Source organism: Vombatus ursinus, unplaced genomic scaffold (assembly GCF_900497805.2).
Source record: "Vombatus ursinus unplaced genomic scaffold, bare-nosed wombat genome assembly UNPS02009062.1, whole genome shotgun sequence".
Lineage (NCBI taxonomy): Eukaryota > Metazoa > Chordata > Mammalia > Diprotodontia > Vombatidae > Vombatus > Vombatus ursinus.
The window spans coordinates 13,819,031-13,832,569 of NW_020948840.1; the positions used below are offsets into that span (position 1 = coordinate 13,819,031).

Here is a 13,539-nt window from a genome sequence, read left to right on the forward strand (position 1 = left end):
TATTATCTCATTGCCTATTCTGATTCTTTTAATTTCTTTTTCTTTTCTTTTTGTAGCATTTCTAATACAATATTGAATAATATTGGTGATAACAACATCCTTGTTTCGCTCCTGACATTATTGGGAAGGTGTCTAGCATATTCCCATTACAAATAATGTTTGCTTATGATTTTAAGTAGATACTTCTTGTCATTTTTAAGGAAAAATCCCTGTATACCTATGTTTTCAAATGTTTTTAATAGGAATGTGTGTTCATGCTGAAAAATGCTATCCAAATGCAGAGAAAGAACTGATGGAGTCTGAATGCAGATCAAAGTATACTATTTTTCACTCTCTGTTTTTTTCATGTATTTTTCCCCTTTTGGCTTGTGTCGTCTTTTACAACATGACTAATATAGAAATAAATTTTGCATGATTTCACAGGTATAAACTATATCAAATTGCTTACTGTCTTGGTGGGGAAGTGAGGGGAGGAGGGAGAAAATTTGGAACTCAAAATTTAAAAATTGTCTTCACATACAATTAGGAAAAAATAAAATATTATTTAAAAATAGGAATGAGTTGTATTTTGTTAAAAATGTTTTCTTCATCTATTGATGTAATCATATGATTTTTGTTACTTTCGTTACTGATATGATCAATTACGTTAATATTTTCCTTATTTTAAACCATCTCTGCATTCCCGGTATAAATCCCACTTGGTCACAATGTATAATCTTTGTCATATATTATTGTAGTCTCCTAGATAGTGTTTTATTTAGGATTTTTGCATCCATATTCATTACTGAAATTGGTTTATAATTTTCTTTTTCTGTTTTTGGTCTTCCTGGTTTAGGTATCAGTATCATATTTGATTCATAAGAGGAGTTGGTAGGGCCTCTTCTTTGCCTATTATTCCAAATAATTTATTTAATATTGGAATTAGTTGATCTTTAAATACTTGATAGAATTCACTTGAAAATCTATCTGGTCCTGATGCTTTTTTCTTGGGAAGCTCATTTATGGCCTATTTAATTTATTTTTCTAAAGTAGGTTTATTTAGATATTCTATTTCCTCTTCTATTAATCTAGGAAGCTTATACTTTTGTAAGTGTTCTTCCATTTCACTTAATTTGTTAAATTTATTGGCATATATTTGGGTAAAATAACTCCTAATAATTGCTTTGATTTCATCTTTATTAGTGGTGTATTCACCCTTTTCATTTTTGATACTAGTGATTTGGTTTTGTTCTCTCTTTTTAAACATCAAATTAACCAATAGCTTATTTACTTTGTTTTTCCCCATAAAACCAACTCTTTGTTTTACTTATTATTCAATGGTTTTCTTACATTCAGTTTTATTAATCTCACCTTTAATTTTTAGGACTTCTAACGTGGTATTTAATTGGGGATTTAAAATTTTTTTCTAGTTTTTAAAATTGTATACCCAATTTATTGGTCTGCTCTCTCTATTTTATTGATATAGGCAGTTAGAGATATAAATTTTCTGCTGATTATAGCTTTTGCTGCATCCCATAGGTTTTGGTATATTGTCTTATTATTATCATTCTCTTTAATAAAATTATTTATTGTTTCTATGGCTTGTTATCTAAGCCACTAATTCTTTAAGATTAAGTTATTTAGTCTCTTATTAATTTTTAATCTGTGTTTCCATGTTCCCTTATTAAATATAATTTTTATAGCATAATGATCTGAAAAAGATGCATTTAATAGTTTTGCTTTTCTGCATTTACCTATAAAATTTTTATGCCTTAATATATGGTCAATTTTTGTAAAGGTATCATGTACCACTGAGAAAATGGTATATTCCTTTCTATTCCCATTCAAGTGTCTAGAGATATCTGTCATATCTAGTTTATCTAAGGTTCTATTCATCCCCTTAACTTCTTTTTTATTTATTTTTTGGTTAAATTTATCTAGTTTTGAGAAGGGAAGGTTAAAGTCCCCCTCTATAGTCTTGCTATCTATTTCCACCTGTAATTAATTTAGCTTTTCCTTTAACAATTTGGATGCTATAGCATTTGGTGCATATAAGTTTAGTATTGATTACTTCATTATCTATGGTACCTTTTATCATAATGTAGTTTCCCTGTTTATCTCTTTTAATTAAGTGTATTTTAGCTATAATTTTGTCTGAGATCATAATTGCTACCCCTGCTTTTTTTTTTACCTCAGCTGAAGCATAATAAATTCTATTCCAGCCCTTTATTTTAACCCTGTGTATATCTCTCATTTTTTCCCCCAGCTTATTAATACAGTATTTATTTGTCTTCCTTCTATCAAACCCTGAGCCCATGGCTTTCCCCAAGGATTCCTGGTAAGATGGAGGAGGAGGTATACATAGGGTGGAAGAGACATGGAAGGATGACGAGGAGGAACGCTGAGAAACATTGGGGGATAGAAATGGTTCCATTACTTGGCAAAGAAGATGAGGAAGGTCACCATCAGATAAAAGAGCCCCCTGGCCTCAGATAGGGCAAAGCCCAGGATGGCATAGGAAAAGAGCTGCTGCTTCAGGGAGGGGTTCCTGGCATAACCAATGATGAGACTTTCAAACACAGTTCCAATCCCAGCTCCAGAGCCGGACACCCCCACAGTGGCAGCCCCAGCCCCTATGAACTTGGCTGCTGTGTCAATGTCCCTTGAGATGGCACTAGTTTGGAATCCACATCTGGGGACAAGTGCGGTCAAGGGACCCGATGCGGCCACAATGCTGAGGTGCTCATCTGTCTGAACCTCTGACTGTTTTAGCATCACTGTAGATAATGGTCCACTCAGCAGCTGAGAGCTACTCCTCACAAGGGCAGGGGTAGAGATGAACTTGATGCAGGCGTGCATTCTCAGTGGCTGAGGGGCAAAGCTGAAGAGCTGCTGGCAGAGCAGAGGAGACAGAGAGGGGCTGTATCTCTCATTTTTAACCTATGTTTCTTGTAAATAGCATATTGTCAGATTCTGATTTTTTAATTCATTCTCCTACCCATTTCTGTTTTATGGGTGAGTTCAACCAATTCACATTCAAAGTCATAAATACTAGTTGTATATTTCCTTCCATCCTATTTTTCCTATTAGCCTTCTCACCCTCTTTTTTTTGCCCTATCCCTCCTCACATGTCTGATTTACTTCTAACCACTATCTCCCTAATCTGCACCCTTTTAAAGAATCCCTCCCTGGGACCCAGGTATCCTTTCCCTTTTAAACACTTGAAATTACCATAAGCTTCCTAAGGCAGGAGCTATCAGTAGCCAGACTCACTCTCTACCTCTAATTGCATTGCTAAGCACCTACTCCATTCTGTGACCAGATTCACTTACTGCTGATTTGTATTTACATTGAAATTGCAAAAAGTAAAGTGATAGCTGTCATCATTCGCTCCTTGACTATACACACACCAAATTTCATATGGCAAAGCATCAGCCGTAATGAGCCTTTACCTCTTCCTGTCCAATTTTATTTTTTAGGATCATTCCATCATACTCAACTCAGCTCCAAGCCTTCTGTTTATATATGCTTTTTCAAACTACCCTAGTAATGATAATATATATATATATTTTTTTTTTGGTTAGGCAGTGGGGTTAAGTGACTTGTCCAGGGTCACACAGCTAGTAAGTGTTGTGTGTCTGAGGTTGGATTTGAACTCAGGTCCTCCTGAATTCAGGGCCAGTGCTCTATCCACTGTGCTACCTAGCTGCCCCTAATGATAACATTCTTAAGAGTTACAGATAATGTTTTCCCATGTAAGAAGTAAACAGTTCAACCTTATTAAACCCTTATAATTGGTCTTTCATTTTGCCTTATGCTTCTCTTGATTCTTGTAGGTTAAATTTTCCACTTAGTTCTGTTCTTTTCCTCACAGATACCTGAAAGTCCTTTAATTCATTAAATATTAATTAACCAAATAAATAAATTGATTAATTAATTAACCAAATAAATAAATTGATTAATTAATTAAAATGAAGTGTATTAATTAAATATTCACTTTTCTCCCCTATGCAGGATTATGCTCATTTGCTCTTCAGAATATCATGCTCCTTGCCCTTCAGTCTTTTAATGTAGAAGCTGCTAAATCTTGTGTTATCCTGAGTGTAGCTCCACTTAAATTATTTATTTTTAGTTGCTTGTAGTATTTTCTCCTTGACTTGGAGCTTTAAAACTTAGCTCTAATATTCCTATGAGTTTTCATCCTGGGACCTCTCTCAGGTGGTGATAGGTGGATTTTTTTCAATGTTTGTTTTACCCTCTAGTTCCAAAACTTTAGAGCAATTTTCCCTATTAATTTCTTGATGTATGGTGTCTACACTCTTTTTGATCATAACTTTCAGGTAGTCCAGCAATTCTTATGTTGTCTTTCCTTGATTTATTTTCCAGGGCAGTTTTTCTAAAGAGATGTTTCACATTCTCTTCTATTTTTTCATTATTTTGATTTTGTTTTATTATTTCTTGGTGTCTTATGAAGTCATTAGCTTCCTCTTGCCCAGTTCTATTTTTTAAGGAATTGTTTTCTCCTCTAAGTTTTTGCATCTCTTTTTCCAATTGGTTGACTTTCTTTTAATAATTTTCTTGATTCTCTTATATTACACTTATTTTTTTCCCTAATTTTTCCTCATCCTCTCTGATTTTTAAAGTCTTTTTAAAGCTTTTCTAAGAACTCTTTTTGGGCTTGTGACCATTTTACATTATTTTGGGGGGGAAGTAGAAGTAGTTGTTTTGATTTTACTGTCTTCTGAGTTTGAATCCATATCTTCTCTGTCACCATAGTATCTATCTATGGTAGGGTTCTTTTTCTTTTGCTTACTAATTTTTTTAGTGGTTTATTTCTTGGCTGTTTACTTTATGTTAGAGTTGGGCTCTAGTCCTGAGGTGTGGGGGATAATGTCTCAAGCTTCAGGTTTTTCATGCTGTTGTTTTCTGAGCTTTATCTGGGGGCTTGACTTCAGACATTCCTCTCCACCCCTGAGCCTTCACCAGAACCCCCAGCATGGTTGTCACCACAAACACTTTTACTTCTTGTGGCCTCTCCTGAGGCTGCAAACTTTGGCTCCCTCCTCTGCCTGGGAACCAAAAGCAGGGATTCTGTGAATGACCACAGCCAGCAGGGCACCTCTCTCTCTGTGCTGTGTGTTAGTTCCTCCTCCACAATCATAACTCACCTGCGCCCCTATCCAGAGCCAGCAGAGGGCCCTGCAATCCTCCCCGATCAGCTGTCTGACCTCTACACTGTCTGTGGGGTGAAAGCTCCTGAAGCTACAGCTGCAGCTTACATAGCTGTTCCAGGGCTTGTGTATCTGCTCGAAGGTATCTGTACTCCAATCAGGCCAAACCACCTAAGGATTCACAAATACATGGGCATTCTTGAAAATTTCTAGTTCGTAAAACACACAAATTTATAAACTATTACTTTTATCAATTGAAGATAAGATTCTGCTAATTTTCCTAGTAATTATGGACTTAGTAACCATCCAACTATCAACAAACATGAATATACAAACAAGAGTTAAAAGATTTTACAGAAAAGCATAAACTTTTTACTCACAGGTTTTTTTTTAAAGCTGTAAATTAACAAGTTATGAACAGAATTGTCCTGTTTGTTTCCTTTACCAAACATTTTGATCTTTTCGTTACTCCAACACGTTTTCTTTCTTTTTTTTTTTTTTTCAGTTTGTGGCTGATAGTTTGCTTTTTACATAGTTGTAGTAAATGTATATATTGTTCTTTTAATTATCGCTTCATTCTACTTTATTTCACATCTTTATATATTTACATATCTTATTCATATTAGTTATTTCTTATGGCTCTTTAGTATTGTATTATATTCACCTATCACAGTTTGTTAATTTTCTAATTGTTAGACAAACGGGTTGCTGCCAGATTTTTCTATTACAAATTATGCTTCTAAGATTATTTTTGTATAAATAAATCTTTTTTTCCCCTCTTCCTGTCAGTGACAATGACATCCTTAGGGCATAGTCCTACTAGTGGGATCACTATGTCAAAGGTTATATATAGTTTTATAGCTCTTATTGTATAATGCCATACTTCTTTTCAAAAAAGTTTGCATACATTCACAGCTCCACTGCCTTTTTCTCCATAGACCCACCAGCATTGAATTTTATCATTTTTAGCTATCTTTGCCAATGTAATTGGTGCAATGTACTATCTCAGAGCTGTTTTAATTTGCATGTCTGATTGGTAGGGAGTTTGAACAATATCAAGGGAGGAGTTATTGATCATTTATATTTATTATTTCCAGAAATATCTCTTTATGTCTTTGAACCCACTTATCTATTGGGAAATGGATGTTACTCTTAGGAATTTGCATCAGTTCTTTATAGATGTTGGATGTTAGACATTTAATCAGAAAAGTTTATAGCCAAGACCTTTTCCCAATGTATTTTTTTCCTTTTCAAGTTGGATACAAAAAAACTTTTTATATAATCAAATCCATCTATTTTGCCTCTTTATTAATTTTTTTGTTGAATACTTATGAAATTTTTAGCTCTTCAACTTTGTAATATCCATTATCTTCTAATTTTAGTAATTCAATTGTATTATTTTATAATTAAATTGTCTTCTAATTGTTTATAATTTTTTAAAAATAGCCTATCAGCCACACATTATTGAATTGTATTTTTTAATCCATTTAACATTTCCATGGTTACATAGCTAGTAGTGTCAGAAGGAAGAGTTTTTTTGGGGGAATAATGAGGACAGGGCCTTGGGGTACACTTACAGTAGAAGTAATTGTATGACAGTCATCACAATTCCTTAGAATTTGTATTTTAAGTATTCTTTTAAAAATGTAATGTTGGGGACAGCTAGGTGATGCAGTGGATAGAGCACCAGCCCTGAAATCAGGAGGACCTGAGTCCAAATCTGGTCAGACCAAACACTTGGCACGTACTAGCTGTGTGACCTTGGGCAAATCACTTAACACTAATTGCCCCACAAATTAAAAAAAAAAAAAGACCTGTTCTCCCTCTAGAGAAAAAAAAAGAAAAAAAATAAAAACATAATGTTATTAAAATCATTGTATATATTTTTCTCTTTGTTCAATTTACTTAACTCTTTACCAACACATACAAGTCTTCTCATATTTCTCTGAGTTCCACATATTTGTTTGTAATGGAACAATAATATTCTGTTACAGTAATATACCACGGTTTTCTTAGCTATTTCCTAATTGAAGGATACCCACTTATTTTCCAGTTTTGTGTTACTACTAAAAGTGATACTATGTCATCTTTTTTTCCCCTCTGTATTTGACTTCCTTGGGGGGTATATACCTAATAGAGGGATAACTGGATCAAATTATATATACAGTTTAATGATTTTTCTTGAATAATTACAACTTCCCCCCTCCCCAGAACTGTTGGATTAATTTAATTATTTCAACAGTGTATTACGAGCATCAACTATTTCCAGCTTTTATCACTTTTATCTTGTCTTTTTATGGTAAATTTACACAGTTTTTAGAATAATTTTTGTAACTATTATCCACCTGCTTATTTGACTGATGTAAGGTGAAACCTCAGAATTGTTCTCATTTGTATTTGTCTTAGCATTAATGATTGGGAGCATTTTATTTTCATATAGTCACTGAGTATTGGTAATTCTTTCAAAAACTGTTTGTTGATATCCTTTGATCCCTTGTCTAATGGGGAATGGTTCTTGGTGTCATGCATTCATTTTCTCTTGTATAGTTTTGATATGAGTCTTTTATCAGCATTATTTGATTCAAAAGATTTTTTTCCTCACTGAACCATTTCTCTTCTTAATCTAGCAACAATGATTTCTGTTTTTGTACAAAAAACTTCCCTTTTTATGGTAATCAAAATTATATATTTTGTCTTTGGTAATCTCCTCTATCCCTTATTTGGTTAAGAATTTTCTAACTAGCTATAGTTGTAAATCCTCCCAATTTACTCTTAATTTTTTATGATGTGACTGACCTTTTTATGGGCTGCAAGATTTGGAATGCTACAATCAGTAGAGAATTAAAAATGTATATAATGCAGCAGGTAATGATGAGATCCATAGAGGCTAGAACCAGATTTCAATTTATAACCAATGAGAAACTGTGGAGAAGAACAGGAGTAAATACCATTATCAAGAAAATGTATGATAGAAAGAGATGAACTATTTGTGTGCTAAGGGGAAGGGATGATAGGTGAGGGGCCAGACTGCCGCCCTGGCACCACAGTGGTGTCAGGAGAAAGGGACAAAAGCCTCCAGCACATGAGATGGATCTGAGGTGAATGTGTACAAGAGCACGGGTAATGTCCCAAGATAGACAGGCACAGACAGGTTGTGATATGAATCATTGTAATAATGTCACAGGATAGATAGGCAGGGACAGATTGTGATCTGAGTCATTGAAGGATATCTGTGATGAAGTCAAAGTTCCATTTTGAAAACCTTTTATATTTAGGTCAAGCATCCATTTAGAATTTATTGGGGCATACTATGTAAGTGGGGTGGGGAACCTGTGGCCTCAAGGCCGCATGTGGCCCTCTAGGTCCTCAAGTGTGGCCCTTTAACTGAATCAAACTTCACAGAACAAATCCCCTTAATGGATTTATTCTGTATTTAAGTATGTATTAAAGGATATATTCTGTAAAGCTTGGACTCGGTCAAAAGACCTCACCCAAGGACCTAGAATGCCACATGTGGCCGTAAAGCCACAGGTTCCTCACCCCTGCACCTAAACAAATTTCTGCAAAATTACTTTTTGGAACTGATGGAGTCTGAATGCAGATCAAAGCATACTTTTAAAATGTTTCTTTTTTGGGGAGGGGGGGAAATCTGTGTTCTCTTTTGGAACATGCCTAACAGGGAGATATTTTTTATGACTGCACATGTGTAATCTAGATCAAATTACTTGCCTTCTCAAGGAAGGGTTATGAATTGAAATTTGGTTCTAGCCTCTATGGATCTCATCATTACCTGCTGCATTATATACATTTTTAAGGGAGGTAATTAGGAACTTAAAATTTATTAAAAATGAATGTTAAAATTGTTTTTACATGTAATTGAGAAAAAATAAAATAAAAACATTCTTAAAAAAAAAACAATTGCTTCTAGGTTTTCTCATTATTTCCCATTCTTCCTCTGATAGTTCTATGGCCTTGGGTTCATTGAACACCGGGATACTATCTTGATTGCTTCTGGGTCTTGCTTATCTACTTTTTAATTTTTTTAATACAATTTTTCTTTCTCATTTTAAAAAACCAGTACTAAATAGTGTTGGTATAACACTAAAACTACATATTAGTTAAAGTGGTATTTTCATTTTTATTATATTAGTATAACCATGAGTAATGAATTTCTCTCTAATATTATGTCCTCCTTTAATTCTATAAAACACACTGTGTAGTTGTACTTAGGAAAGAGTGTGTCTTGATAAATTTACTTGCAGATATCTTATGGATTTCATAGTTATTTTGGATTAAATTTCTCTTAGAATACTGTCTTTCTGGTTTAGGTAGAACTACAGTGAAATGCTGCCCATGTTTTGTGGATTTTATTTCTTTGTTTATTGCCCCTTCACCAAAGCTAATCATCTAGATTAGTTACGTTGCCAATTCTAAGTAAATTTTGTCATTTTAAAGTAGGTATAATTTTGTCTGATCTTTACACCTTTAGATTCTCTCTTTTGTCCTATTGTTATAGGTAAACATTTCTTTTTTGTTGTTGTTGTTGGTTGTTTTGGTTGTGTCTGACTCTTGTTACCCCATTTGGAGTTTTCTTGGCAAAGATACTGGAGTGGTTTGCATTTCCTTCTCCAGCTCATATCATAGGTGAGGAAACTGAGGCAAACAGGGTTAAGTGACTTGCCCAGGGTCACACAGCTAGTAAGTGTCTGAGGCTGGATTTGAACTCAGGTCTTTCTGACTTCAGGCCCTACATTCTATCCACAGTTGCCCTGTTAAAATTTCTAAATCAATACCAAATAATAGTGGTGAGGAAAAGTAACCTTTCTTTATACCTGTTTGTACTAGAAAAATTTCCAGGTTTTATCCATTGTGAATAATGTTAGTCCTTGGTTTAGATATTTTTAAAAATTGTATTAGATGAGGGCCCTTCCAAGCTTTTATTTTTAGGATTTTTAACATAAGTGGATTCTTTATTCTGTCAAATGCTTTTTTCGTATCTATTAATTGTGTGCCTTTTGCTATTTATACATTGTACTTAATTGTGCTAATTGTTTCCTTAATATTGAGGTACCCTTGAATCCTTGATATGAATCCAATCTCATTGAAATGAATTATTTTTTCACCTGTTGCTCTAGTTTCTTCACTAAGAATTTATTTGAAATTTTTGCATTAATATTCATGAATAGTATTGATCTATATCTTCCTTCTTCATTTTGTCCTTCCCTGATTTGTCTCACCATCAGTCTCACTAAAGAGTTGGTAGAGTGCTTCCTTTCTCTACTTCTGAGAATAATTTTTGTAGCAATGCTATTACTTTCTTTTTAAACATTTGATAGAATTCTTGTATAAATCCATTTGGAAGAAATGTTCATTTATGAAACAAGTACTCCTAATGATTATTATAGTATAATATAGTTTAAGATCAGTAATGTTATGACATGTCATTCCTAATTTTTTAATTATTCCATTTTTAATAAATGAAAAATTATTTTATTAAGCACTTACTATGTGCCAAGTACTGTGCTAAATATTGGGGAGATATGTGGAAAAGTGAGACAGTCCTTGCTCTCAAGGAGCCAACACTCTAATTGAGAAGGCTCCATATTCAAGAGAATTCAGCTGTAATGCAAATGGGAAGGCTTGGAATTCATAAGGATTGATAAGTGAGGCATATGACAAAACTCGGGGTTTTTAGGGGGCAATGGAAGGTCATGTAGCAGTGTCTGAGGATAGAATAGAAAAATAGGGCACATAGTAAGACCTAGAGAGCTTTAGGATAATAATAATCATAATAATAGCTATCACTTATATAGTGCCTTATGTAAAAGCAAAGCACTTTAAAATATTGTTTTACTGTCACAAACTTGGGAGGTAGGGGCTATTATTATCTTCATTTTAAAGATATGGAAACTGAGTCTGAGAAAGGGCAAATGACTTGCCCAGGGTCTTACAGCTAAGTAATTATCTAAGTAAGCATCTATGGCAGTATTCAAACTCAGATCTACCTGATTCCACGTCCAGTACTCTCTCTATTGTGCTACCTAGCTGCCCAAGATGAAGTGGAAGGGCACGTGGCAAGGACTGTAGAATACCCATTTTCCTGGAAGGATTATGATTGGTTGCTATCTGCTAATCCAAATGATGTGAGAAGCTATGTCTGCTCCATAGTGCAGGCTCTTGGAGTGGCCCCATCTGCTTCCAAATAGGCTTGTGGAAGCCTGGAGGAGAAAGGAGGGATAGGCCCAGTTTATAGCTAGCTTGATTTCTTTTTATGCCATTGTTTAAGATATCTATTTTTTATTTTGTTCATTGCACATTTTATGTATTTGTAGACAATCATCTACTACCTTAAAATTATCAACTTTACTAGCATGTTACTGCGTAGAGTAGTTTAAACTAAATCCTTTGTTGTGAATTCACCTTGTTTATTTTTATTTATTTATTTTTTAGGCAATGGGAGTCAAGTGACTTGCCTAGGGTCACACAGTTAGTGTCAAGTATCTGAGGCCTAATTTAAACTCAGGTCCTCCTGACTCCAGGGCCTGTGCTTTATCCACTGTGCCACCTAGCAGCCCCAACCTTGTTTATGTTTAAACTTTTATAATTTAATGTTTATTTCCCATTAGATCAGATTAACCAATAGTTTACCTTAGTTCGGTTTAGATGGCTTTTATTTTCTTGGCAGAGTAGATGTTAGGGTGTTTTGCTGAAGGAGAGGGAGATGGGGTTGAGGGGAGAAGAAAAGCTTTGGGACAGACTTTGTAGTGCGTGTGATAGTCAGTGAGAAGAGAATTTTAAAAAATTGCCATGTAACAGTGGAGGTCCAGTTGAAATTAGGTAACATAATTTTAGTGGACTGAGGCAGGAGAGTTGTATGACTTCTATCAGCTACATTTAGCAGCATGGGAATAGTAGAGCATCTTCACTTTTTAAAATCCAAATTTTAAACATTATTTTAGAATTTTCATTTATTTATTTGAATGTTTCCCTGTTTATATGAATCAATAAATATTTATTAAGGGCCAGTACCAGGCACTGTGCTAAGTGCAGAGGATACAAAAAGAGACAAAAACCAGTCTTTGCTCTCAAGGAGTTTACAAAACTAATGGGACAGATAATATGCAAACACATACACATATTATATCAAGCTATTTACAAGATAAGTAGGAAATAATAAATGGAGGAAAGGCACTAGAATTAAGAGAGGTTGAAAGAGTCTTTCTGTAAAAGATGGGGTTTTAGATGGGGCATAAAGGAGGAAGAGTGTTCTAGGCATGGGTGACAGCTGGAGAAAATGCCCAGAGCTGAGAGATGGAGTGTCTTGTTCATGGAACAGTCAGGAGGCCACTGCCAATGGCTGAGAGTACGTGGCGGAGAGTAATGTATAAGAAGATTGTAAAGTTAGGAGGGGGCTAGTTTATGAAGGGCTTTGAATGTCAAACAGAACATTTTATGCTTGATACAGGAGCCAATAGGGAGCCACTGCAGGCTGTCGTGTAGGGGGTGACATGGTCAGACTAGCAATTTAAGAAAATCACTTTGGTGGCTGGATGGAGGGTAGATTGTAGTGAGAAGGGACTTTAGTCAGGCAGACCCATCAGCAGGCAGTTGCAGTAATCAAGGCATGAGGTGATGAGGGCCTGTACTAGAGTGATAGCAGAGTCAGAGGAGCGAAGGGGGACATATTTGAGAGATTTTGCAAAGGTGAAATCAACAGGCCTTGGCAACAGATTGGAAAAGTGGGGGTGTATGTGTGAAAAATAGTGAGGAGTCAAGCATGACAATGGTATTTCCCTCTATAATAACAGGGAAGGTAAGAGTCAGCGAGCATTTAAGGGGAAAGAGGATAAGTTTTATTTTAGACATGTTTAGTTTAAGATCTCTACTGGACATCCAGTTTGAGATGTCTGAAAGGTAGTTGAAGATGTCAAATTGGAGGTCTGCGGAAAAAGTTGGAGCAGGATAGTTGGATTTGGGAATCATTAGCATAGGGAACTGATGAGATCACTAAGGAAAGTAATATAGAGGGAGAAAAGAAGAAAGCCCAAGACCTTGTGGGACACCTGTGGTTAGAGGGTGTGTGGCTGAGGCAGGGTGCTCATGGGAAGTGAGTAGATTGAGGAACTGAGTGGTTAGAGAGTTTGTGGGAGAGTCAATAGACATGTTGAATTTCCATAATATGAAGGCAAGAGTTGGAGAGGAGAAAAGCAATTATGAGCCAGGCACCAAATTCACTGAGAAGGGAAGGGGAATAACTTGGGGGGCCTGTAGACAATAGATACCAGGATTTTGATTGGATGGTAGACACAAATGGCCTGAATCTTCCTTAAAGAAAGAGATGATATTGAGTGATGGAAGTAGAAGTAGAACCTGGAAGTGACAATAGGGA

At 35.1% G+C, this 13,539-nt stretch overlaps 1 pseudogene; it reads right to left on the reverse strand.

Moving 5' to 3' along the window:
* Positions 1–2,412: 2,412 nt before the first annotated feature.
* On the reverse strand, positions 2,413–2,853 carry LOC114034635 (annotated as a pseudogene).
* Between the last annotated feature and the right edge of the window lie 10,686 nt (positions 2,854–13,539).